This window comes from Aulonocara stuartgranti (genome assembly GCF_965226115.1).
Source record: "Aulonocara stuartgranti genome assembly, chromosome: 14".
NCBI lineage: Eukaryota > Metazoa > Chordata > Actinopteri > Cichliformes > Cichlidae > Aulonocara > Aulonocara stuartgranti.
The window spans coordinates 2,763,954-2,788,846 of NC_138950.1; the positions used below are offsets into that span (position 1 = coordinate 2,763,954).

General features: G+C 40.5%; 1 long non-coding RNA gene across 1 annotated transcript; it reads right to left on the minus strand.

The window, feature by feature from the left end:
- Positions 1-17,443: 17,443 nt before the first annotated feature.
- LOC309687099 lies at positions 17,444-18,596 on the minus strand. Its single transcript, XR_014270621.1, has 2 exons — positions 18,283-18,596; positions 17,444-17,701 (listed from the first exon to the last, which is right to left on the minus strand). It is a non-coding gene; the product is annotated as an uncharacterized lncRNA (long non-coding RNA).
- Positions 18,597-24,893: the final 6,297 nt, after the last annotated feature.

Here is a 24,893-nt window from a genome sequence, read left to right on the forward strand (position 1 = left end):
TGTGACAGCTGGGGGATGTTTGGCTGCACTTCCAACACTTTGTCTGTCATTGCTAAAATAGAGCAACCGTCTAAAGCTCCCCGGCCTACCGCTGAAAAGAGGATCAAGAGCTTTCATGAAAGGAGAGCCAAGAAACGCTTCTGCTGTAGCACGTACGCTGCCTCGTTTCTCTACCTGGCACTCTTCTGTTCAGGCATGACACACGGACAAAGTGAGTTTTGAAGGGTTTTGTTCAGGAACGTAAGGCAGCCATTCAAAAGACAAAGAGCAACACTTAGACCTTCCGCTGTGGTGAAAACTTAATCAGTGGTTTTAATTTCATTTGAAGGATTATGAGTGAAGCAGCCATCCCGATTTAAACTGAATTTAACTGCAGTTATGTGTGTGGGCGATGTTATTCCAAATTGCACTCATCACATTCAATCAGTTGTAATTAGACATTGTTGTTTCCTCTAAGTGTCTGACACACACATTCACTTTGAGGCCCAAACAGAGAAGAACTGAAAGTTAGAATCATTGCCCAACTTCTGCCACAGCCTGATCATGTGTGCGCTCGGACTGAACCGTGACTATTGTTGCATTTACTAATGTCTCTGTGAGAGCAAACAAACAATTTCCAAGTCTTGTGTTTATAGTCCTTGGATCCTAAGTACACTCATCACTTATCACTCCAGTTTGTGTACTGCACCAAACACTGATTTGGTCAAAGATACATTGTTTGCCTCTGGGGGTTGTAGTAGCACAGGACCAAACGGAGAAAACGGGGGGGGGGAGTAAAAGTCTAAAAGCTGAATCTTTAAATAAAACACGTTCAGGCTACACAGAGAAAAAGCAAGAAAAGGGCAGGCAAAGGGAAAAGTCCAAGAAGGTCATGCACAACAGGAACAAGAGTAGGAACAGGAGGAAAACAAAAGAAAATACAAACTTTGAAAGTAGACACAAAGAATATTAACTAAGAAGATAGTGTGGAATAGCAACTAGAAAACTGATGGATCACCTGACTTGTGGAAACTGTCACAGTGCTGGGTTTTTTGGAATTATTATATCATCTCTGAGTTGATTATTTATCATTTCTAGACTCTTGGCTTCTGTTCCTGTGCTCCATGTTCCTGCTGTCTCTGTCTCAGGTCATGTCCACACTGAGATGGCGGTTTTGTTCAAGGAAAACTGAGCTTTTTGAAGACGCTTTCCAAAGTGGATACATTTGAAAACGCTGTTTTTGCGTCGCAGTGTGGACTGAAGCGGGGGCTTTTGAAGGCTCTTTGAGCCTTCTAGACCAGCGGTCCCCAACCCCCGGGCCTCGGGCCGGTACCGGTCCGTGAGTCGTTTGGTACCGTTGAGTTGAGGCTCAGGTGTGAAATGTATAGTTTTTATCGGTTTTCAGCCTTATTTTGTTATCGTTTTTATCATTTACTCGGTTTTCCTGGGTCTTTTCATGTGTGTTATGAATAAATTTTATTTTTTTCCCGTACCGGTACTAGTTTTATTTTGTTGTATTTATCCGCGACACCTTAAAGGCCGGTCCATGAAAATATTGTCGGGCATAAACCGGTCTGTGGCGCAAAAAAGGTTGGGGACCGCTGTTCTAGACAACCTTTGCACGGCTAAGGGTATCGCCAAGTTCCACCCCAACAAGTTTTACTCTTTCTGTAGCCTGTAAGCTTAATTCAGCTCCACTATTCCAGTTGATGCCATTTCTTTCTTTCTATTCTTTATCTATAAATAACAGTATTACAGATCCTGGCTGCTTTCAGTGTTGTCAAAATCGCTGTTCTCTGCAATTAGATTAAAACCCATCCATCCATCCATCCATCTTCATCCGCTTTATCCGAGACCGGGTCACGGGGGCAGCAGCCTAAGCAGAGAAGCCCAGAGCTCGCTCTCCACAGCCACCTCCTTCAGCTTGTCCAGAGGAACACCAAGGCGTTCCCAGGCCAGCCGAGAGATATAATCTCTCCAGCGTGTCCTGGGTCTGCCCCGGGGCCTCCTCCCGGTGGGACATGCCCGGAACACCTCACCCAGGAGGCGCCCAGGGGGCATCCTTGTCAGATGCCCGAACCACCTCAGCTGGCTCCTTTGGATGTGGAGCAGCAGCTGCTCTACTCTGAGCCCCTCCGGGATGGCCGAACTTCTCACCCTATCTCTAAGGCAGAGGCCAGCCACCCTTCAGAGGAAGCTCATTTCTGCCGCTTGTACCCATGTTTTGGTTGTCTCACTGTTTGGCCAATCTTCCATGTAATTCCAAACACTGTAAACAAACTAGGATTATGAATTTCATAAGACAATATGAAAATAAAATTGGGGGGTAAACTGGTGAAATTCTATGTTTTTAGCCTGTTACCAGATGATTGATTCAACAGGCAGAGGGTTGATTATAAAGCTTATTCAGCTGTAACAAAATTAGAGTTTAAATGAATATTTACTGCACATCTTCGGCTGAAACAGCATCAACATGGGCTCCTTTTAGAATGACACTTGAACCCTTAGCATTTTAACAGGTATGTGACTACTGCCTAACGATGTGAAACACAGCAAATTAGTGCTGAATGCAAGACAATATTATTGATATAGTTTGACCTCAGCGGTTTGTGCTCACAAACATGTCATAATTATGGAAACTAAACTGGCTAAAATGTCAACAATGCAGTTAGAATGGAGCAAATTAGACAAAACCTTGCATTTGTAGATTCCTCCTCCATCAGAGTTCATATGTGTCACAGTGTCACGTCACAGGTCTTCAGAAAGGATAAAGCTGTCAATCGTCACTCACAGCTCCAGTGCAGGTGTTTTAGAAACTGAGGCGTTGTTGGCGATGGTGCACAGAGATAAATTTGCCAGTCACATTCAGAAGGATGAAGCACAGAGGAGGTGAAAATAAGACATGAGGAAAGCTCTGTAACAGACTCGAGGATTAGCAATGTGGTGGTAAACCTCCACTCATCTAACAACCCACATTCTCACAGGTTGCAGCTGTCCCATTCTTTTCTTCTTGACATTTTGCGTTTCAGCATATATTCATAGTTTTGGTTTTTAATTATTTAATTATTTATCTTTTGCAAAGACAATTTAGAGAAGAGGCACCATCCAAACAGCAAACGACTTGCCTTGAACACTGACCCCTGGTTAGATTCATTAGATGAATACAGTTAAAAAAAAAAACCAAAGAGTCGTGCTGACAGATTTCTGTCTTTGTCACAGCAGCTTTTTCTTTATCGTGTAGAAAAACAGTTTAATGTAGAACTTCTTTACACTGACAGAAAAGGTGGACTCTCACTGGTCCAGCCCACCATGTAAAATGAGTTTGACATCGCTGCTCTAAACCCTGTGACTATTGCTGACTGTTGTGGTCTTAAAGGTTGAGGAAAAAAATCAGTGAAATAACGACCTCAGATGAGCTCAGTGCGACTGATAGACTAGTCCTCCAATCAGCTGCGGTTTAACTATCAAGATTGATCTCTTTAAAAGGCCCCGAGGAGTTCTTTACTCAGTGATTATTGGTCCTGTGGGAATCATGTGGATCTCATCCACATGGTCAAACCTCCAATCAAAGGATTAAACCTGCTGCAGCCTTTAATCATCACTTTCTTATCCCCAAGCCGAATCAAGTCCCTGTGGAGCTGAACAGCTTTTGGAGCACTTGACCTACATGTCCTGTAACAGCGAGAAATAAAACCCATCTACAGGGTGTCCGGTAAAGAGGATAATATTCCACGATGAAAAGACAGATAAAGAGCATAATACTGAGGTGGTAGCAGCAAAGGGAAATTCATTTAGTTTGTAGAAGATGCATCGATTATGGACAGAAATGGGGGGATTCTGACTCATTGCTAAGACGTCTCTTTGCAGTAAAACACTTGAAATGTCATCAGTAATTTCAGTGTCTCGCAGCTGGAGTGACCCAGTGGTTCAGTTCGCAGTAGCTGGAGAGTTGTTTTCTCCTCGATGCCGACTCTCATGAACAACAAAATGCAGAAAAAGACACTTTGATTATTAAACTGTGTGGGCGTCTCCAGCAATGATGGAGAAGAGGGAGAGAAAAACACAGACAGAAAATAAGAGTGCTGTTTGTAGAGGGTCTGCAGGGCGATCAATTTGATTAAGGGGACAGAAGGGGGGGGGGGGTCTCAGTGGTAGAGATAAGAGCAAGGAAAGAAAGGCTGTATTTATATCACTTATGCTGATATACAGACTTGCTGTGAGAATACTGATCGATCTGATTGTTGTCCTCTGCATCTGTGTGCTCACTTGTGCAGCTTCATCTGCAACACCTCACTGTTGCAGCTACTACAAGGAGATGGCGGGACACAGAAACTGTCATTAAGAACAAATGTGTCTCAAAAAAATGCACATAATGCCACACAGTCACAGTACATTCTCAGTTATTTTAGAGGGAAGTGTATTTTCTCCCAGATTACATTTGCTTGGGATCTATTACAAATATGTGTTACATATTTGTAACACTCCACTAATCTCATCACTACTTGTAATTGTCAGGTATGTTGTTGGAGACAAAAAAACAAAAACAAAAAAAAAACATGACAATGCACTTAAGCTGTATGAGCAAGTAAATGTAGTGGTCAGACTTGAGTCATCCCACTGTCACGAAGTACAAGGTGGACTCAAGCGCTGGACTCCGGGGATGATGTACACAAGAGAATTTATTAAAGAACAATGTCCAATGAGTGTATATACACAGATGCAGGGCAGTGCTATGTACAAAAGGTGAGGGGGGCAGGGCTCCGGGGAAAATCCAGGGGAACACGCTCGTCTCTCTCCACACAGTCCAAACACGAATCCACTCGCACACCAGGGAAACAGTCCAGGGAATCTGTACACAAAGAAACGCTTGTTAGATTCTAAACACCTACTGCACGGGAAAAATACTTGCTGGGACGCTCGACTTTCACTGACGCGATTCTCACAACGATCCAGCGAAGAACAGCCGTTGCTTCCTGTCTTAAATACCATCCACACTGATGAGGCACAGGTGTTTCTTCCTCGAGGGCGTGGGCCAAGGGCGTGAACCCATAATGAGTTCAGCCCTGGAGAGAGAGAAAGAGGGAGAGACAGCTGATCAGCGACCAGCTGAACCTCCAGACCGTGACACCCACATGGAAAAGATATATATAAATCGTATAAAGTTTGTGTCGGTCTTGTGTGAAACTTGTATGAAAAGCATACAAGAATGAAAACAGATTAAGATCCCTTGAAAAAATATATAAATGGAACTGTTATGTTTTGGATACTTACTAAAACAATATATGAAAGTAATGAGAAAGTGGCCACTTTCATGAGACTAACTAAATTAGTTTTCCCACTTTATTACACTGTGAAGTGTTACAAAGATATTTTTATCAATTTACCTGGTGTCCATCTGCCACAGGATGGAGGAACAGAATCCACATGAAAGGAGACGAGGAAGAGCGTAAATCAAGCGGGACACTATAACTCAGGTTTGGTCAGGTACCCACTAGTTCAGGGTTAGGTAAGCTGAGAGAGGCAGGTTAGGGCTCAGTGAACATTGAAAAATTAAGCTGTGTGACATCTTTCGCAAATTTGTATTTGCTACTAATTACGTTTTAGTATTAATTTAGTATTAGAATTATTACTTCCCATGAAAACATATGCAGAGCTTGTTACAGACGATATCTTACAGATGGAGAGATGGCCACCCTCCATTAGGTCCTCCAGCAGAGTGACATGTTGAAATGGAAATGAAACCAAACAGTCATCTCGCTGGCACACAGACAGGCAGCTGAAATGAGCCTGTCATCTTTTAATTTGCTTTAGTTCAACACCTGCATGAGTGCCCATCTCTGTCCTTCTGTTTCTCTCGCTGTCACTCACTTTTCTTTTATCTGTCATTCAGACAGACACATGGTTGGGCTGTTGTTCTCTTGTTTCCAGTCATTATGCCTTTCTTTTCTCACCATTTGTGGCTCTCCTTTTTAGTGTTTGGCAGTGTGTTTTTGCACTCTAATTTCTTCTCTCCTGCAGCTGGTTGTTATTATTTAAAGTGATCATGTAGAAAAAAAAATGAAAACTTCAGACTCCTTTCTTTCTTTAAATATTTTAATCATGTCAGTCTCATTACTCCCTCTGTGCATTATTCTACCCCCTGTGTTTGAGATGATCATTAAACAACTAAAAAAAAAATGTTTTGTTCCCATTTCTATGTTTTGAATAAACATATGTCATCTGATTTTTGAAGACCACCATGTTGGAATGTCTCCTGATTATTATTGAGAGTTTTCAATTGGAACTGAGAAGCTAGGAACTGCCGTGGAAATTTTAAATAAATTGCAAACACTTGGTCACACACCAAAATGGTTTCTAAAGATGGCCGCCGCCCGCTCATGTCTTATATATGACCTGGCAAAGCTCACATACAAAGAAACTTCCACAGCACATCACGTAGCTCTATACCTCCTAGTTCAGCTCATCCTCGGACCCTTCCCCCCCACACGAGAGTTACGACTAACCGTCACCTCCCTTACACGCAGCGCCTGGATGTCATCAACCCACATACAATGGCCCCACTGTGAAGGTGTGATAAACATAAGACCCACTTGTGGCAACATCCTACATGAATATAACTATGTGACAAAGATACTACTATTACTAAAATGATATTGTTAAAACATTTGATCATTATATAGAAGAAAGAAATTTCCCATCATAGACTCTAAACAATAGCACAAGGAACCCATACAGCAGAGAAGATATAGGACACAAAGGGCAAAGGAAAACACAGGGCTTAAATATACGAGGGAGTAATGAGGGAATGGGAAACGGGGGAAACACAGCTGGGACTAATCAGACATAATGAAACAAGGGGAAGAAAAACTAGATACACTGCACACAGAACCAGGACTATCAACATAAAACAGGAAACAAGAGACATTCACAAAGACTGGGACTTGACACTGAGGCAGAGACAAAGGGAACACGGAGACAAGAGGGACTAGACGAGGAACATCGGGAAGGCAAAAATAACATAAACCGTAAATCCTAGGAACTAAGAATAACCAGAAGCAGAAAACCAAGGATGACAATAATCCAACAATATAAATAAACCAACAAACACAAAACACTGGGTCAGACCCATTATTCTTACAATTATTATCAATGTTAAGTTTCTTATTAAGTTTCCTTTGCATGCTCATGTGAAATGGGTGATTGTGTTAACATCTAATCACTCTCCTGGGTTTTATGGATCATAAGAGGCTTCTTCCTTAGAAAATGCCTATGAGAACGATGGCTGCCTACTCTAGATATGTTATCGAATGGTGATTAACATTCTACAAAGAACATAAAAATATAACTGTCCTTTTTACAACAGTGTTGCATCTTTACTAAGGATGACGGTTAAGGTAGTGGACTGATAACCAGCCTCGAGTGACCGTTTATCCATACTGTCAGTGTTAAGGTGAGTAAATCTACATAACTGAGTGATACTCTGGGTATGCTGAACTTATTTTGTAACATAGGGCCCTGGTCTGGCCTCTTCAGTGCAAAGTGTTTCCCTGTATAGTAGCTTCCTGTTTTATTTTGATAGTCAATTGTCTAATTTTGTCTAGTTTTACTTTCTTGCCTTCTTTGTTTTAACTTGTTTTAGCTTATCGAAGCCCTTCTTTTCTCTTTAGTTGTGTCAGAGGGTCTTTCAATCCTCCTCCTGAGTTATCTGCCTGTGTTTTTAGATTCTTTGCATCACTTATGTCCTCAGTTCTTCTTTTTGATTTTCTGGATTGAAGTGGCCTTGTTTACCTTGTTTAAATGATCTTTTTAATTCTACATTTTGTTCCAAACTCTGCTTTCATGAAAAACTTTTATTGTTAAGCTGTTCACACAAAATACACTGAGATACTCCGGCCAGTGAAGGCCTTGGTCTCTGTAAGGACGAGACACTAAGATTTTTGGCTTTTGCTCTCTCTGCCTCAAAGCAAAGCTACAGTTATACATGGTTGGATGATGAAGTAGGAAAGCCCAGACATGAAGGCCAAAATCTAAGAAGAAGCAAAATGTAAGTAGAACTATCCACACAGATGATGACACTACCAATGAAAACACAAGGAAACCCAAACGTGTAAGAAAAAGTGACCAGGACGATTAATGGAAATCTTGAGTGTATATTGGCAAGATAATCTGAAAACTTGAATAAAGCACGACATGTATCCACTAAAAAGGTCAACTGGGTAACTGAACACAAGTTGTACGAAACAAGTAAGGAAACCAGAATTGAAAAACAACATATGCACAAGTGTTTCTTTCTCCCCTCTCTCAGAGCTGTGACTGCCTGAAATAGCAAAGTTTCAGGGTTCTGTCAGACACCCCGACAGAGTGCACAATGCAGCATCAATTAGCCTCATTCATTTCTTCACACTTGCTGCAAGATGAGAGGTGAGTTCAATCAACAAAATTGATCTGCAGACACATGAACTGTCATCTGTTTGCAACCACCGTGTGAGAGAGTGAAAGATAATGATCGTCCTACAGGACCTTTTAAATTAACAATTACAAAGCTATTTACATCAATAATAAATGCACGAATAGCAGTATCTACTCATCAGCAGCAATTCAAATCATAGATGTTAAATCTAATTTCCTCAGGTTGTAGCTACAGAAAGGGTTGACATCTGAGTCCGGTCCTTGTGATAGTGTGAAGCCAACGCCTTCTGCTTAAATAAACAAATAGAATCAACTAGAATGCTGCAGAATAGCAGTGCTGTGGTTAGCAATATTACTGCTCAGCAGGAAGGTCTTGGGTTCAAATCCACTGCCCAGGTGGGGCCTTTTGTTGTGGAGATAAATGGAATAGTGGTGAGTAAAAATGTATTTGGTGTGACCGAACCTCAAGTTTCCAGTGAACTGTGTGTCTGCCCACACGGCCCATTTCAGGTTGGTCCTACCAAATCTTCCCGGATGCCTCGGGATGTTACAGTAGAACTTTGCATCGACGGCTTGACTCCATGGGATGAGTTCCAGCGCAAGACAAACATCGTTCTGGTCACACTCCTGATGTGATGCGTTTCTTTCAGGCTTGTGTACTCTTTCATTGATAAACTCCAGTCAGCCTCTGGGACTTTGACTCGAGTTTCACGTTGACAGGCATCACTGGTGATACGAGCAATTTGACACAGAAGTTAAGATTGACTCTTTTTAAGGTCCATGGTGCAAACATAATAGCAGTACTCAAAATTTTCCAGAAGACTCAGCACCTCTATGATACCACCCTGCAATACACAAAGACAACATTAACTCTGACTATTGCCCAAAATAATGACAGTGCTGATTAACTCTCCCATCTGTGCTCACTCATATAGGGGATTAGGAAATCTGATTGGAGCCCCTGCTGCTTGAAATCCTTTAGGCATCTGATCTAAATGTTTGCTGGACCTGTGGATTTTGGCTTATTTCTGAAGATTTCCTGGGCATTTTAAAATGATAGGAGACCCTAGGGCTGATTCACATCATGCTGGACAGATTTCCCTTTCCATCTGGCCTGGGTTACCCCAAATTGGGCTGAATTTGGATGGACAGGGCCGAGGAGAGAAGGGCCTGGAATACTTTTCCAAATCTGCTACTGTTCCAACCAGAACATATTTAAATGGTTTTGAGTGAAAGTAGAAATTACATTGTATAACAACTGCAGCTTCAGTTTGTCTCCAGTGACACTGACCAAGGATGATTTTATTAGTGAAAATATTGGAATTTAGTTTGAGAATAATTTTTGTACACACACAGAAATACATCGATACACGAACACAGTGTTCATATTGTGTATACACTTCCCTGCACTCAGTATATAATAGCAAAGGGAATGAAGTGTATGTACAAACAATCATTATGTGCATAAAGTTTATTTGGCACACACAAACAAACCTGACAGACAATAACACAGAAATAACTATTTCGATATTGAACACAAACATTGGAGATATTCCTGCCAGGAAAAATAACACATAACTATGTTGAAATACACATGACTGCAACTATTATTTATCTGCTCTCTTAAAGTTTCAATAATAAACGCAAACAAAACACCAAAAGCCTGCCAAGACAAGAAAACACCCAGAGAGAGACGGCACGCTGGCTTCTGGCAGTCAAACAACAGAGCACTGACTTTGAATAGAGCGCCGCAGTAAAGCGAATCCTTCTGACCTTAAAAATCTGCTGCTTGTTTTGATCTCAGCCATACTTTTGCAGGTGGACACATGTCCAGCTGAGTGTGTGTGTGTGAGTGTGTGTGGCAGGGGGGTAGAAAACTGGACTGGACTACAGAGGAGATCAGCTCTGATTGAGTTGTAACACTTGCAGGCTGTTGGGGTGGAACCTGCAGATATGTGCCCTGATTTTACTGCAATGTGAAAATGAGCCTAAAGCTCCGGGCGCCTGGACTGCAGAAGGGAATATGTGGGGAACTGGGATTGATTGTTTGGCAGTGGCCGTTCTGGCTTGGCTATAGTTCCTGTTTTCACTTTCTCATTTGTTTTGAAAGTCTCTCTCTGCAATATTGGCACAGAGGAATGGACACACTGTGATTTGAGACAGAAAAATGTCCAAAGTGGCGCTATTAATCAGCAGCGGTGCTCTGTCTACAGTAAGGTTTCACCCAAGTTATGATGACTGAGTGCCAATTTGGAGACCAGCTGTAAGATATGATATATCTTGGGAGATAACCACATCGAGTAGTGGATACTAGTTCATGTTGGTGTAACAGCACAGAATGGCTTATAACAGGGAAATATTAGTATAGGAGACCAACAAATTATTGCTAATTAATGTTGACCAATAAAGCCACTTGTGAGGCCAGTCTAAGGCATGACTCTGTTACAGTGTGGCCTACTCCCTTTGAACAAAAATGTTTTACATAGAAGACCAAGAGTGTGCAGACAAGACAAACTGGACAAACTGTGCAAACGTCTCGACTCATCAGAGCTAAACTCACAACAAGTTCAACACAGCTTTGGAAACTGAAGTTTCTGAACTAGCAACAAGCTCGCAAACGCTACATCAGCAAGCTTCCTGCTCCACATCTGGTTTATGGATGAGTGCATTTCAGTTGCTATGTAAACTAGCACAGCAGAAAACACCATTTAGGTTTCAACTGCCTGTAGAGCAAATTAAGTCATTATGCACCAGCAGCTTCAATAACTCTCGCTCAGAAATCCATAACCCTGTCCACAATACAGATAATTATAACAAAATGTGTCTTTGTAATACATGCTATAATACATTTGCTCATTAGATATAATTAGAGGATAAAGTATTCAGATGCTGCAGAAGTTCCAAACACAAAAAACTCTTGAGCTTAATTACAACTTAGCTGGTGCTGTGAATTTAAACATTGTGTCACCGCACGGCCGTGCAGCTCGAGAGCCAAGAGGAGGAAAATAAAGGCATTCACACCAAAGGCTGACTGCTTCCTGATTTGTACCAAAGTGACACTTCGATCCATTTTCCAAAATGATACTGTCAGGTGTTAGCTGGCTTGCTGCACACTAAGCCCCAGAGGTAAATGGGCTACATAATATAAACAAATGCTGACATTAAGTCCAGAGAGTCAACAGTGAAGAAAACCGTCTAAACTTCCTGCAAAGTTCAGTCGAGTCCGGGCTGTTGAGTCGATGAGGCAGGAGGCAGTGGCATTCAGAGCTGCTGCAGATATCTGTCACATGAACTGAATACAAAAGCTTTGTGTGTCTGTGTGTGATGGAGTGCACACATTTTTGTGTGCAAGTATTTTTACTAACTGGTACAGTCTAAGTGTCCCTTTAATAATCAGATTTTCCAAAGATGGCGAGGCTTCACAGAGAAGAATTGATTTTTGGACCCTTCTACTATAGAAATGGTGTGTGTGTGTGTGTGTGTGTGTGTGTGTGTGTGTGTGTGTGTGTGTACGTACTGTTGTCTTTGTCAGTGGAGTCCTAAGAACAGCCGAGATGCTGTGCAGAAAACTCCCAGGTCTGTGTTAGAGGACCCAGTCTTGAGGATCACACTAATAGCTCAGTGTTTAGGTTCTACGTTACAACCAGTCTTGGTTTTGGAGCAGTCGCCCTCTGCTGGATATTAGAAAGTATGTAAATTATTTAAAGCTGCTTTAAATGCTTCAAGACCCTTTTATGCCCAATCTGAGTGCAACGTGTTTTTGACTGAGAAACAATGGCACTGGAACTGAAAACATGATGACAGTTAAGCAAAGTTAACAAGCACGTCTAATAACATGCACGTGTGCATCCGCTGGTTTTATGTGTGAAAATCAGTTTCTTTAAACTGAGCAGTGAGCAGATGGTGGGATGAACAAAGAAGCATGAACAGAGAAATAATAGTGTTTTTTTTTTATCAAAACCAACAATTTGACCTGAAGAAGTTGGTGTGTTTCGACTTTTCTGGTACATCCGTGGTCAGAGTGACAGAGACAATCACAAATACTGTATATGGAATATGGAGCCAGAATAAAGGAGGAGTGGTGCAGTGATACAGCGAGACTGGTCTTTTTGTCAGGGAATGTTTGAAATGGTAGAAGTTCATAGAAAAGTTCTACAGAAGAGACAAAGTGAAGTGAGCTTAGAAAAGTAGAACACCTCTTATTCTCTTCCCTTCCATTAGATTTGTGCTCCTCATCTTTGAAAATGTTTCCCAGACGTGCTTCTGCCTGTAAATACTAGGCCCCCCACTGCTTTACATTAGAGACATGACCTTGGAAAATGAGGTTTATTGCACCTGAAAACGCTGCAGGGAGTCTGTTCTCATTAGAAAAGTGTTCGGCAGCTGCTAGAATGAGCATTAAAAGCACTTATAGAGCCAAGCTGGCAACTATTCATGCACAAAGTACTTTTTAGAAAGTAGGCTGGGAACAATGTTACTTTGAGAAAACCTCAAGATGTGTATTCAGGTTTAACATTCACCGAACAAACAAAGCCGTTTGAAGTCTGGCTCATCAGGTACTGGCAGTTTATTCGAATGCATCGGAGGAAAAGTGTAAGAATGTTTTTCACGGCCCGAGAATCAAACAATCCTGAAAATCACGATGGTCCATAACCAGAAAACATGAGCTTTGCTCCTCAGACCTGAGACTCTGGATTTCTCTCTTTATTTAATCAGATTAGTTCTTCGGATTCTCGGCTCAGCTGAGCTAAGGTTCCCTCGCTGCTCTGCACAGCCAACCACAGCTCAGCCCTGCAGTAATTATTCATCATTTATCTCACCACAGTCCCCTGTGTGCTTATCTTTCAGTCACATCTAGCTATCGCATTCATGTTGCCGGAACCTTTAAATGTGTGTAAATAATGTGTTGCTAAGCAACCAGACATGCAGACATGCATTTTTGCCACACTGATTTCTGATTGGTCAAAATTACTCAATGTTAGTATCAGTGGTAACTTTTCAAAAATTTCTTATCCCACACACCCCAAAATGCACAATGATGAATAAACATGTAGATGATTTATTCTTTAATTAATTCATGTTTTTACAGAGGTAGTTAACTCGTGTCTGCAATAATATTGTTACCAAATATTTCTTCTTGTAGTGAAAGTGATTCATGCTGCAGACTTTTTTATTCATTTAAATTGTGCACACATTCACCAAGTTTGTATTAAAATATATATATACTTCCTATTTATGTTTATCTTTAATAACAGAAACATGTATCAAAATCCAGTTTTCTTGTATGAGCCCTCTGACGAAACCAAAGTGTCCTTTTATCTTTTATCTCTGAAAATATTACAAAGGTATTCGTGTTGTTTTTTCAAAAGCTTTCTATGCTGCATCTTCTACTGATTTTATGGTCTCCCAGTCCATCTGCATGTTTGTGTTTCTGAGCGATCTAACAGCCATACAGAAGGAATCCTGCGTGTCTCACATCCAGCGCTCCGTTGTTATGCTATGTGGTGTAAATAAACAGTAAACTCTGGAGATGATAAATGGTGCACGAAAGAAGAAACGTACAGGGAAAAGAAGCTGGAGCGAGCAAGCAGCCAGAGTGCTGATCTCAAATACTCCTCTGCTGAGTTAAGGAAACAGTGTCAGCCACGGCTCGGTGGTGTTGACCACTGATACTCCAATGAGTTAAAGTAAGACGAGGAACTCAAGGTTCTGCTTCATTCTGGGCTTTTTGGTGGTAGAAACTGACTGAAATACATGATGCTCACTCACAGGTCAGAGTAATTAAGCAACATTAACTTGAAGTTTTGTTTTGCTGATCTCATTTCTAGCTCTGCTTTTGGTTGTGACCAAAGCTAGAAAAGAGAAATATGCTGCTTTTTAAATGGAATCCATCCATTACATTATCTGGCAAGGCTTTTTTTTTAAGTTGTTGCACAGTTTGATTTATGCACAGTTGCTTTCGTCCTTGTTTGTTTTTTTGTGAACCAAAATGTAGCTTTTGGAGCTGAAACTCACCATAAAACAGTTTGAAGAGGAGCTGCAAACCGAGTAGATGCTGTATGGGTTTGTTCCTCTGAGTTATCCCCTTTGTTGGTTTGTTTCTGCGCACTGACCACGTCTGCTTTACAAATCTAATTCTTTGTGCCAGGTCTGCTGAGAACGGCATTAGAGTAAGAAGCCTATAAAACAATGACAATTCTTTTTTTTTTTCTTTACATTCCCTTTCTCCTGCTTTTTAAGTGTGTAGGATGAGCCATGAATGTAGCATAAAGTTATTCCCAGTTGGGTGCTTTCTCCATATCCCAATGATCTGTGATTTGTTCATTGTTTCCTTCATGTTTCCTGCAAATTGACTCATGTTTTGCCCAGCTTTAATACGATGATGTACAGTGAAAGAAATCCATCAAAAAAGCCAAAAAAGTCAGAAATATTTAATTCATCCATACATCACTGGCAGAACTCCCTGCTGAAAGAAATCTTGTGATAAATAAAATCATCAAAAGCAGCTCACGTTTCACTTCACAGTTTGCATTTCTTATTATTTTAATGCAGCTGTTGCATCATCACACCTTTCTTGTATATTTTGTGTGGTGCTGATATGGTGGATTATTTCCCACAGCTGGAAGCTGATTGTCCCTCGTTTGTTTGCATCCTCCACACCTGCGCTCCTCTGTTCACCTGTCACAGCTGTAGCTGATTATCTCATTAGACTTTGCTTGAGTCTCTGGCCTCAGATTGATGTGTTTGGCGTCATAATAAACGTGCAGTTGTGGCTGCACTTGAGTGAAGATCTATTTGATAGTGTTTACATTCATTTCACAAAACACAACAACATTGGCTTGTACATTTTTTTAATGGGCAGATTTCTGGTTTAAACAAACCAGAAGATGTTACATTATTGGTTTGCCATATTTCAGGTTTGTCCCAGTACAGCTTTGGAGTAGATTTTAAATTAAACGTGACTGAAAAAGAGACGTTCACCATTAATTCAAGAGGTTTAGTAAAGATTTTGTATCAACTCCTCAGAAACTACAGTCATGTTTAAAGGTGAAAAGCCACCTGCTGCCTCAGTAGTTAGCCCTGTTTACTGTTTGGTGCTGAGTCAACAGAATTTAACATGAATAGCTGTTACACTCGGGTCCATTTACACATTTTATGGTTCAATAAGTCTACTTAATCACCACTGACAGCAGTAACATTGACATGCACACACTTGGATCACAATCTTTTCCTAACACTGGCATCCCGCCACCACAACAGAAAATAAGCAATGACAAAGATCTGAGGAAACATCAAGCAGAGTCATTTATTTGGCCAAATGAGATACTGTAATTAATTCAGTTTAACTCTGTTTCAGTCATAAAAACTGAAACACACTGTGGGAAAAACACAGAAAACAAAGCCCTGGGATAATTAGACAAAGGTTTGATCCCCTGAAAAGCCTGAACTGGTGTTTTCATAATTCAAAACTTCATTTCCACTTCCTCACATTAATGTCCAGCAAACTGCTTAACTGCTCAAACAATATCTCAATACATTGTTTCATCAATAATCGGCCTGTATGAAATCTGGTGATTTCAACTTATATTTTAAAATCCACCTTCAGTGTCTCTCTCTGTTTTCCAGTTCTTGTTCGGAGTTATGTTTTTGGGACACACAGCCCAGTAATTCTGTTTCATGCTGAATTTGCATATTCTAATAAGAATACTATTTCCAAAAAAGTGTTTGGACTATTTCTTTCTCTAAAGAAATGGTTACTACAGTCACTGCAGTTTACACATAATCAAGTGTGTTAAAGCCTGAAAACCAACATTATCAGCATTGCGTTGAGTGTCAGATAACCTAAATTTCTCCTGCAGATTTCCTGTGGGCTTTGGCTGGGCTGGAAACTGCTCCAGAAGTATGTTTCCTTCTTCATCACAGAGCATGCTTTCTGTAAGGATCTGCCTCAGTTCTGAACAGTGTACTTGGCTGTGTTAATGAGAGGCTCTGCCTTAGCCTGATGCTGCCACCACTGTGGTCTACTCTGCGTTTATTAAGGCTGTTGTGTTTTTAACATGTTTTAATGCTTTGTATCTTGCTCTATTGAATCTCAACAAGCCCCTAAAAACAGTCAGTGATCACTGTCGGCCTCTCTGTTAATTTTTAAGCTCAGTTTTTAAGCCTTCCGATGTAGCTACAGCCCAGCAGTATATGAATGACTAACCTCGTATTGTGGATGGATTATCTCAGTTGTTCTCCTGACTGAAGTTTGGTCCGTTTACAGCATCCTGTCCCTAACCATCGGGAACCCTCATGTTAACTTTTATTGACTGGAAAACAGTTAGCGTTCATCCTCCATCTTCACTGTGTTTATATTATGCTAACATAGCTGTGTCACTAACATTACGTAGGTGAGAAGAGGTTTAATCTTAAACTGCATTGCAAGTTGGCTAGAACAGCTGATGCCACCACGGCAACGGCTAGTGAGGCCTGCTGAAAGCCTGCCTCAGGTATCCTTCCATCCACACCTGACTACGTGTGGTCAATTAGCAACAGCTGAACCCACTGAAGAGATTAGGGGCTGCAGAGGGACGTAACACTAGCCAAACTTCAGTAACCCTACAAACGTCACTGCTGTTTAGTTTCCTGTCTTCATTTATGTTGGAAGTGATAGCAGAGCTGTACGTTTGCATTTTTCAGAAATCCCTCAGTCAGAACATGCTATATCATGCTTAGATGGAAACTACACAGCAAATCCAGCATGTCCAAATTAACACTGTCGGATTTGATTTCAACACTATTAAAGTGTCTATATGGGTCCACACCAGAGAGTGTTAATTTAACTCTTTTTGGAGAGTTGGTACGTTAACTCTGATTTAGTGTTAAACACCAAATCTGTCTGGAGTTGATAATTTAACACTTGGTGTAAAGAGTTTATATATTAACTCTCAAAGAGTATTTTAGTTTAACTACGTAAGAGTTATCTTCTAATTCATTCTAAAAAGCAGGAATTTTACTGTTCTGAACTTCTAGAAATTTCTTTTGGAAATAAACATTTACTAAAAAGATGCAATGGTTTTTGAAAAACATTTATTCTGAACTGTGCACCACAATTTCAAAACATTTTCTGAAAGATGTAACAGTATACATGTTCTCACTTTCATTAGAATTTTGTTTATCAAAAGGTCTGACATAGGTGAGCTGGTAAATGCAAATAACAGCATTCTCATCACTTATTTCTTCAATACAATATGCATGTCCTTCATTAATCCCTTTGTGGAACTTCAACGCACTTCTGCTCTCCCCCATATTCCATCTTCACAAGCATATCCTGTGCGGAGATTGAATAAAAATTAGTTGACACGAATTAATGGCACAAATAATCCAGTAAACAATTGCAGCACAGTAAAAAAAAAAAAAGGAATCCTCTTTGAGCCATTACTTGTGTAAAGTATTTTCCCAAAAGACAAGGACACAAGCAACAGGTAATACTGAACTAAATGTAAAACCTCAACCTTTTTCATTTTTACCTAAACCGTGTGCACAAAACTCTGGAGGGATCTATGCTAACGTAGAATCGAGTCAGGACGTCAGCTACTGCTGTTTGCTCGTTTTTTTTTTATGGGCGATCGTTTTCAGGCTTCAAGTAGCACCATTATACCAACATTTCACATTCTACACATTGTTTTAGGTGTATTTGACCAAAAGTTTGACTGAAAATTCACATGCAAGCTTTTTTTCAAGGCTGTGGTATTTGCCCGCAAACAATACCTTTCAGCTAGCTAAAACAGAATATTATGCTATCAGCGAGCAACATGGCTAATGCCTTTCACACAGCTTTGTCTCAACTCCAAAGAGCCACAGAAGTAAAAGCTAATAATAATTGAAACAATCTTTGAAAGAATGACTTACCAAGCATGGCAAACAACTCAAATATGTAGAGCAAAATGTTCTGAAACGGCTTCACTTCAGCTTCGATTGGAGCCGTGCTGGGGGCGGAGTTTGTGAATTTACTCTGTTGGTGTCATAGCCCCTGTAGGAGTTCAGAGTTAAGAGGTCAAGAGTTAATGTTTCCATTGTAACACCTCCAGATTTGACAGAGAAACACTCATTTTTAACACTCGATTTTAACTACTATCATTTTACACCTCAGAGTTACATTAAAAGAATGTGACTCTGCTTAGAGTAAAATTAACTCTACTTTTGCAAGGAGACTATTAACACCAAAAAATTTAACACTTTTGAACACTGTGTAGGAATCGAACTCCCTGATCTGTTAAACTTGATAAATCCTGTTTTCATGGATGCCTGGATGTTAAACTTAATTGTTACACCTGGTAGAGCAGCAACACTGATCATTTATTACAGATGAAAGAATTCAGACAGTTTGTAACTCTCAGTGATGTCACAGTGTTCGTTTGACTTTGGGACCTGAAGCGGAGTTTGGACCTGGAAACAGCTAATGACCGGATAGTCCTGGTTTTAAAGTTTCATATTTGGGTTACTCTTGTATTTCGTTTTTAAAAACCTGTGTCACTGAATGGATCATCATTTACAAATAAATATGTGTTTATTAAGACTTCAAAGTAGAAAGAGGGGGAATACACACAGTCGGTAAATGTTTACTGTTTTATACTGTCATGTTTCGCTGTGTGGCAGGCAGGATGAGGACCCATATGCAGGACTCAAAACGAAGGAATAACTGAAAATGGCAGCTTTATTACTGGAAACACTTCACATCAAATACAAAACTAAACTATAAACAAGAAATTAAAACTAAAACACTAGAAAATAGACCAGGAATTGAGAGCTAGGAGATGATTAGGCACACGGAGAGAAAAAACACAGCACAGTCAGCGTGCAACACAAAAACAGACAAAAAGACAAACAAACACAGGGCTTAAAACAAGCAGGAAGAGAGAATGGGGAACAGGTGGAAACAGAGCTGGGACTAATCAGACATAAAGAGACAAGGGGAGGCAAGACTAGATACACTGCACACAGGACAAGGACTACAAAAATCAAACGGAAAACACACAGATCAAAACTCAAGACACGCAGGCTTAACAGTCACTGGGGAAACATGGGGAATATAGAGACGAGGGTGACATGAAACATGTGACAGGAAAAGTAGAGTATACATGGGAACAGAGAACAAAGAAAGAAAAAGAAAACAACATAATTATAATGTCTAAAACACAAATACAGTGACATGTTTCATATATATATAATTAGCTGAGGAAAGTTGTACAAAATAAAGTCCTTCACACTTCTCAGAATTTCTAGCTTTGTATTGCAACTCTAAGTTCTCTGTATGAACTGAAATGTAGGACATCCTGATTGAGCAGTGCATTCATGCTTCACACACTCCTGGTTTTTGAGAAACAAAGGAAAAAGGTTTTACACATGTGGAATAAATCTGAGTACTTTATCCAGTTGTGAACATTTTTAAATGCAATTTTAAATTGTATTTACTAACAAAACCTTGTAAAACCTTGTTATATTTAAATTCATTTTAAATGCATTTTGATCCAAAACATTTTTCTCACAGTTTTCATTGAAAAAAATCAAGGTTGACCTCGAGCAGTACTCAGTGTTTTCTAATTTCCCCGAGGTAGCCCACAGTTAAAGAAGATGCTGTTTTATTCATAGCAAGAAGAAAACTGTGTCCCCTGGTATCAAGCTTTCATGAACATAGCTTAACCTGAATTAAAGCTCGGCTAGCGCACTGGTGGTAGCTGCATTAGTGTGTCGAGTGGGATTATCCACTCGCTTGTTCTTTTTTTGCTTTGTTATTTTTATGATGGGAAAATTCTCACAGTGCTTTCTGGGAACAAATACATGTATGTGTGTGTCTGTCTTTCATTTTGTCAGCAGGATGTTTGCGTATTGATGTGTTTATTTTGAGTCTAATAACATGTTCTCTCCTGTGTCCTCATTAGTAGTTATCACAGCACTGTCGTGTCAAGTAGCGACAGCTTCCAGCCTGGAAAACTCCCACCGGCTCTGCAAGCCTATGCAACACACACACACACACACACACACACACACACACACACACACACACACACACACACACACACACACACACACACACACACACACACATACATGCATGTAAATGCATTGCAGATAAGACCACTTTTCCTTTAGTTATCTTTCACTTCCCTGCCAACACTTCCGATACATGAAGTCTCCTTCCAACTCTAAATGCTGACTGCGTTTCTCTTTTATACACAGACTTTTTGATTTATCATTCCCAACATATCTTTATCCTGATTGCCACATCAGGGTTAGTAATCAGGTAAGATAAGGGCAAACCGTCACAGGAAGCTGTTTGTCAGCTCGCCAAGATAAACCAGGTTATCCCAATGTCCCTTTGAGCTCATATGAAAAGTGTAGCATTGGTGTCTGACCAATCACTGTTACAGTTACAGTGCTGGCAGCAGAGCTTCCTTTATAAACAAAGAGAAAATCTGCTTTTGCCGATTATGTGCTTTAATATCAGTTGCTCTAACATTAAGATACAGAACAATTTGATGGATCACAATCTGTTTAAATGTAATGTTTAATAGACAGATTTAATTTGAGTTATTAAAACCAGTGTTTAATGAGAGCAAGAAAAAAATAAATATAAAAACACAAACGTAAAAACTGTTTGCAGCCAACAGCATGTTAGCTTGGCAGCTTAAGTTACCATGGCAATGCATCCCTGCAAGGAGTGAACGACAAACCTCAGGTTAACCCCGAAGACAAAATCCTGCTTTGCAGTGCAGCTTTCAGTGCTTTGACATCAGAGGCTCCATTTTTAACTCCTTTGTCTCGTTTCAGGAACCTTTGGAAATACATATGTTGGAATAAACTTAAACACTTTGTAGGTGGTGTTTGTTGAATGGGGATTTGAACATTTCCAAGATAAGAATAATTCAATAAGATTTATTCGAGGACTTGTACTTAAAGCACAGGCTTTGACTGATTTCAGCTCCGGTTTATCCATCTGGCAGACATTAAGAGGATCATGGTGGATCCTCTTAATGTTTTTAGTTAGCACTGCAGAAATTCTTTTTCAGCAGTCCTTTGTGAGAATATGCCAGCCTTATGCATAATTAGCATTAGAAACAGGAAATCAATGTTCTTTTTTGAAAAAGGATAAAATGCTGCTTGAAGAAAACTACTTTGTCAGTGGTGATTAACCTTCAACAAAAAAGAAAACAATTAGACTTTTAAGATGATCTGAAACTCGAAAAACAGCTCTGTTAAAGTGGTGGGAATATTTGGGGCTCTACCGAGTATTTACAGCAGACTTTGAGTACATGAGGAAAAATAGGATCAGTCATTTGTCTAATGACTGATCCTGATGTCTAATGACACACTCGGCAATTACAATCAACACAACTGGTGGCGGTGCTGAATAAGTCTACGTCCACATTAGCCCAGACATTTTCACATTGTTCACATTGAAACGGCCAAAACCACTTACATTCCAGTCCTGCGCATGCTTAAAATGCAAGAAGATTCAACCTGCCTCATTTAGGCTACGTTCACCCTGCAAATCAAATCCGACCCTATGCGACTCATATCCGATCATGGTATGACAGTGTCAACGGCACAAATCCGATATTTTCAAATCCGATCTGGGTCACTTTCGTGATCCTTATTGCTGTTTTAGAGGAGCGGTGCTTCAAAGGATAGTTGCAGATTCTGACAGAAATCTGCAACTATCCTTTGAAGCACCGCTCCTCTAAAACAGATATAAGGATAATCATTACGTTATTTACATTATTATATAAATAACAAAATAACTTTAAGCAAAAATTGGGAAACGTAAAGTCCGAAGTCTTTATATTAAGGGCCATTAGTCAAACAATATTGTTTGCTCTGGGTCTAAACAGAGCCTGTTGTGTGTGACGTCTTCTTTTGTACATGCGGCCGCTTTGAGGGTTCACGCTGAACGCTTTTGCTGTCGCATTTTATTTGTAGTGTGAACAAGCAGACAAAAAAATCGGATTTGATCAAAAATCGGAATTGAGCAGCCCCCAAAGCCAGCAGACTAGCTAAAGGATTTCCATCAGACCAGGTCTGACCGGCTGAGCTTCTAATCCTGGTCGACCTCATGTCCAGGATGGAAAATCATGTCACAGTGAAATTTTACTCCACTGTCTCAAAATGGAAAATACAGGAAAACAGACGTTAAAAGCTGCATGTCTGCGCCGTGGTTTTCTATGTGTGGACTGCTAGCTTGGATGTTGTTCTCGTTGCTTCCTGAGGCAGAAGGGAATTTAGCGAACAGTAATGCACAACTGATGAAGGGAGGTCAGCGCAGGCTTATACCCACACTTTGCAACCTGTGAGTCAGGCTCTGAGCTCTCTTATCTGATGCATTCTTCCTCTTTGCTTTGTTTTCGTGATAAGAACATTTGGTAAAAATGTTTTCTGGGAAATGGATGAAAGTACAAGCTTGGTCATGCATAAATGACAGAACAAACCACACAGGATCTCTACCTGGTGTCGCATACAAATTTATTTCCTGTGTGTTGCACCTGGACTTTTGATGCTCATGCATCACGTCTGCTGTCTGTAGTTATATTATCTTTTTAAAGCAGCCTGAAGTGACCAGGAAGGTGTTACAAAAATTATACAGTAAAAATAGACAGAGGAGAAGAAGAAGACTAATAACATTATCAGTTACAGCTACCTATACAAAAATAGTTGCTCTGTCCTGTAGGGTGGATGGTGTTGCCGCTGTGGATTAAGCTTGCTTCGGCACATGGGATTGGGATCTCTTTACTGGAATATCTTGGCCTCTTTGTTGCGTTTCTCACAAATCAGACAAGTCTCTTTGTGTTGTAGTTGGATACATTATTCTGTTAAGTGAGTCACTTACAATCACATGGGTGACTGTAAGGAAATCTACATGAATGCCAAGACCCAAGGTGTCACTGCAGAACCTTGCTTTTTAAGGAGACTGAGATGACATTTTAATGTTGAATCTGTCATGGCTGTAGTGAGGAGCCAAATATAGACACAAGACACAAGGAAAAGAAAGAGAGCAAAGACCACAAATACTCAGATTTAAAGCCACCGAGGATCTGTTGGCAGATCAGTTCACAAATGGAGCTGCAGCAGCTGAGAGGCTTTAACCTCAAATCCTGATTGTGTTTGGCGTGAACGCCTGGTGTCTGTTTACTCCTCGGGCCCTGATATGTTAATGACCATTTAGCTTAACAGCACAGTTAAACTAAATGGTCATGTTCACAAAGGTCCAGCAGCTGGTCTCCTCAGTTCCCAGATGTTTACAGGCTGTTGTTAAAAAGAAGGAGGGGATGCTACACGGCGGGAAACAACACGGCCCTGTCCAAACTTTCTTGGGACTGCCATTAGATTCATAATGAGCTCGTGTGTTTTTGTAAAATTTTACATTTTCTCAGTTTGAACATTTGATGTTTTTTTTAAATTATATTTTCAATTCCCGCGGTACCCAACCTTTTTTGTGTCCGACAATATTTTCACGGAGTTTGGACCTGGATAAATACAACAAGCCAGTACCGGTAGACCCAGGGAAACCATGTTAACGATAAAAATGAATAAATTTCACACTTTCACATGAACTCTTGCAGCCCAGTACTGGTCCAGGGCCCGGGGGTTGAGGACCGCAGCTCTGTTGTGAGTAAATCAAAAAGGTTGGATGTCAGGTGTAGCTGGTGGTTATGTTAAGTCACAGTTTCCTGTGCTTTCATTTCTGGTTTTGTGAACTCATTGTCTGTGTGGAATTAAGTGTCTATATATTGCACCAATAAAGCTATTGTTTTGTTTTTATATGTATACTAATATTAAGTAATCATGCTTGACAGTAGGCTCATGTCTTATATAGGCTTTGAATAGGGTGGAATTTTGGTAGAACTGCACAGATGTGACTCATCAGAACAAACTGTTAAAAAAGGCTCAGTATCAGGGTGTGTTAGCCAGCAACACTGTCTGACGTCTTTGAGTCATGTATGAACAAAGGTGGGGAAAAACGTGCGACACACAAACGTCGAGGTAAGCGTACATTTACAGCAAGCGACAGAAAGGGTGCAAAGATACCTGTCCACGGTGGTTATTTGCACCTTTTTTTGTCAAGAGTGTCTTACACACAAGCAGACACAGATGCAGAGGAAAAAAACACCTGTCTCCTGCTGTTAGCAATACTTACATCTAACACATGGTTAGCTGTGTCCAGAGCAGCAGAGCCCGCGCACTGTTCCTGGCACTCGGGTCTGTTTTGGTCGACATTTTGGTGCGCGCGTGTGTGTCAAAGTGTGAATTAAAAAGGCTAGCTGTCCACAGGAGTTGGCAGCGCTGTCGCCTGATGTGTTTGTGTGAATGAGAGTGCAGAGAAAGTGAGTAGGAGTTTAAAAGGGCCACCTGTCCACTGCAGTTAGAGGTGATTTTACTGGATGTGAACGCGAGAGCAAAACAATCCGAGTGTGTGTGTGTGCAGGTATGCTTGTCAGATAGATTTGAGGACACACACGTCTCATGTC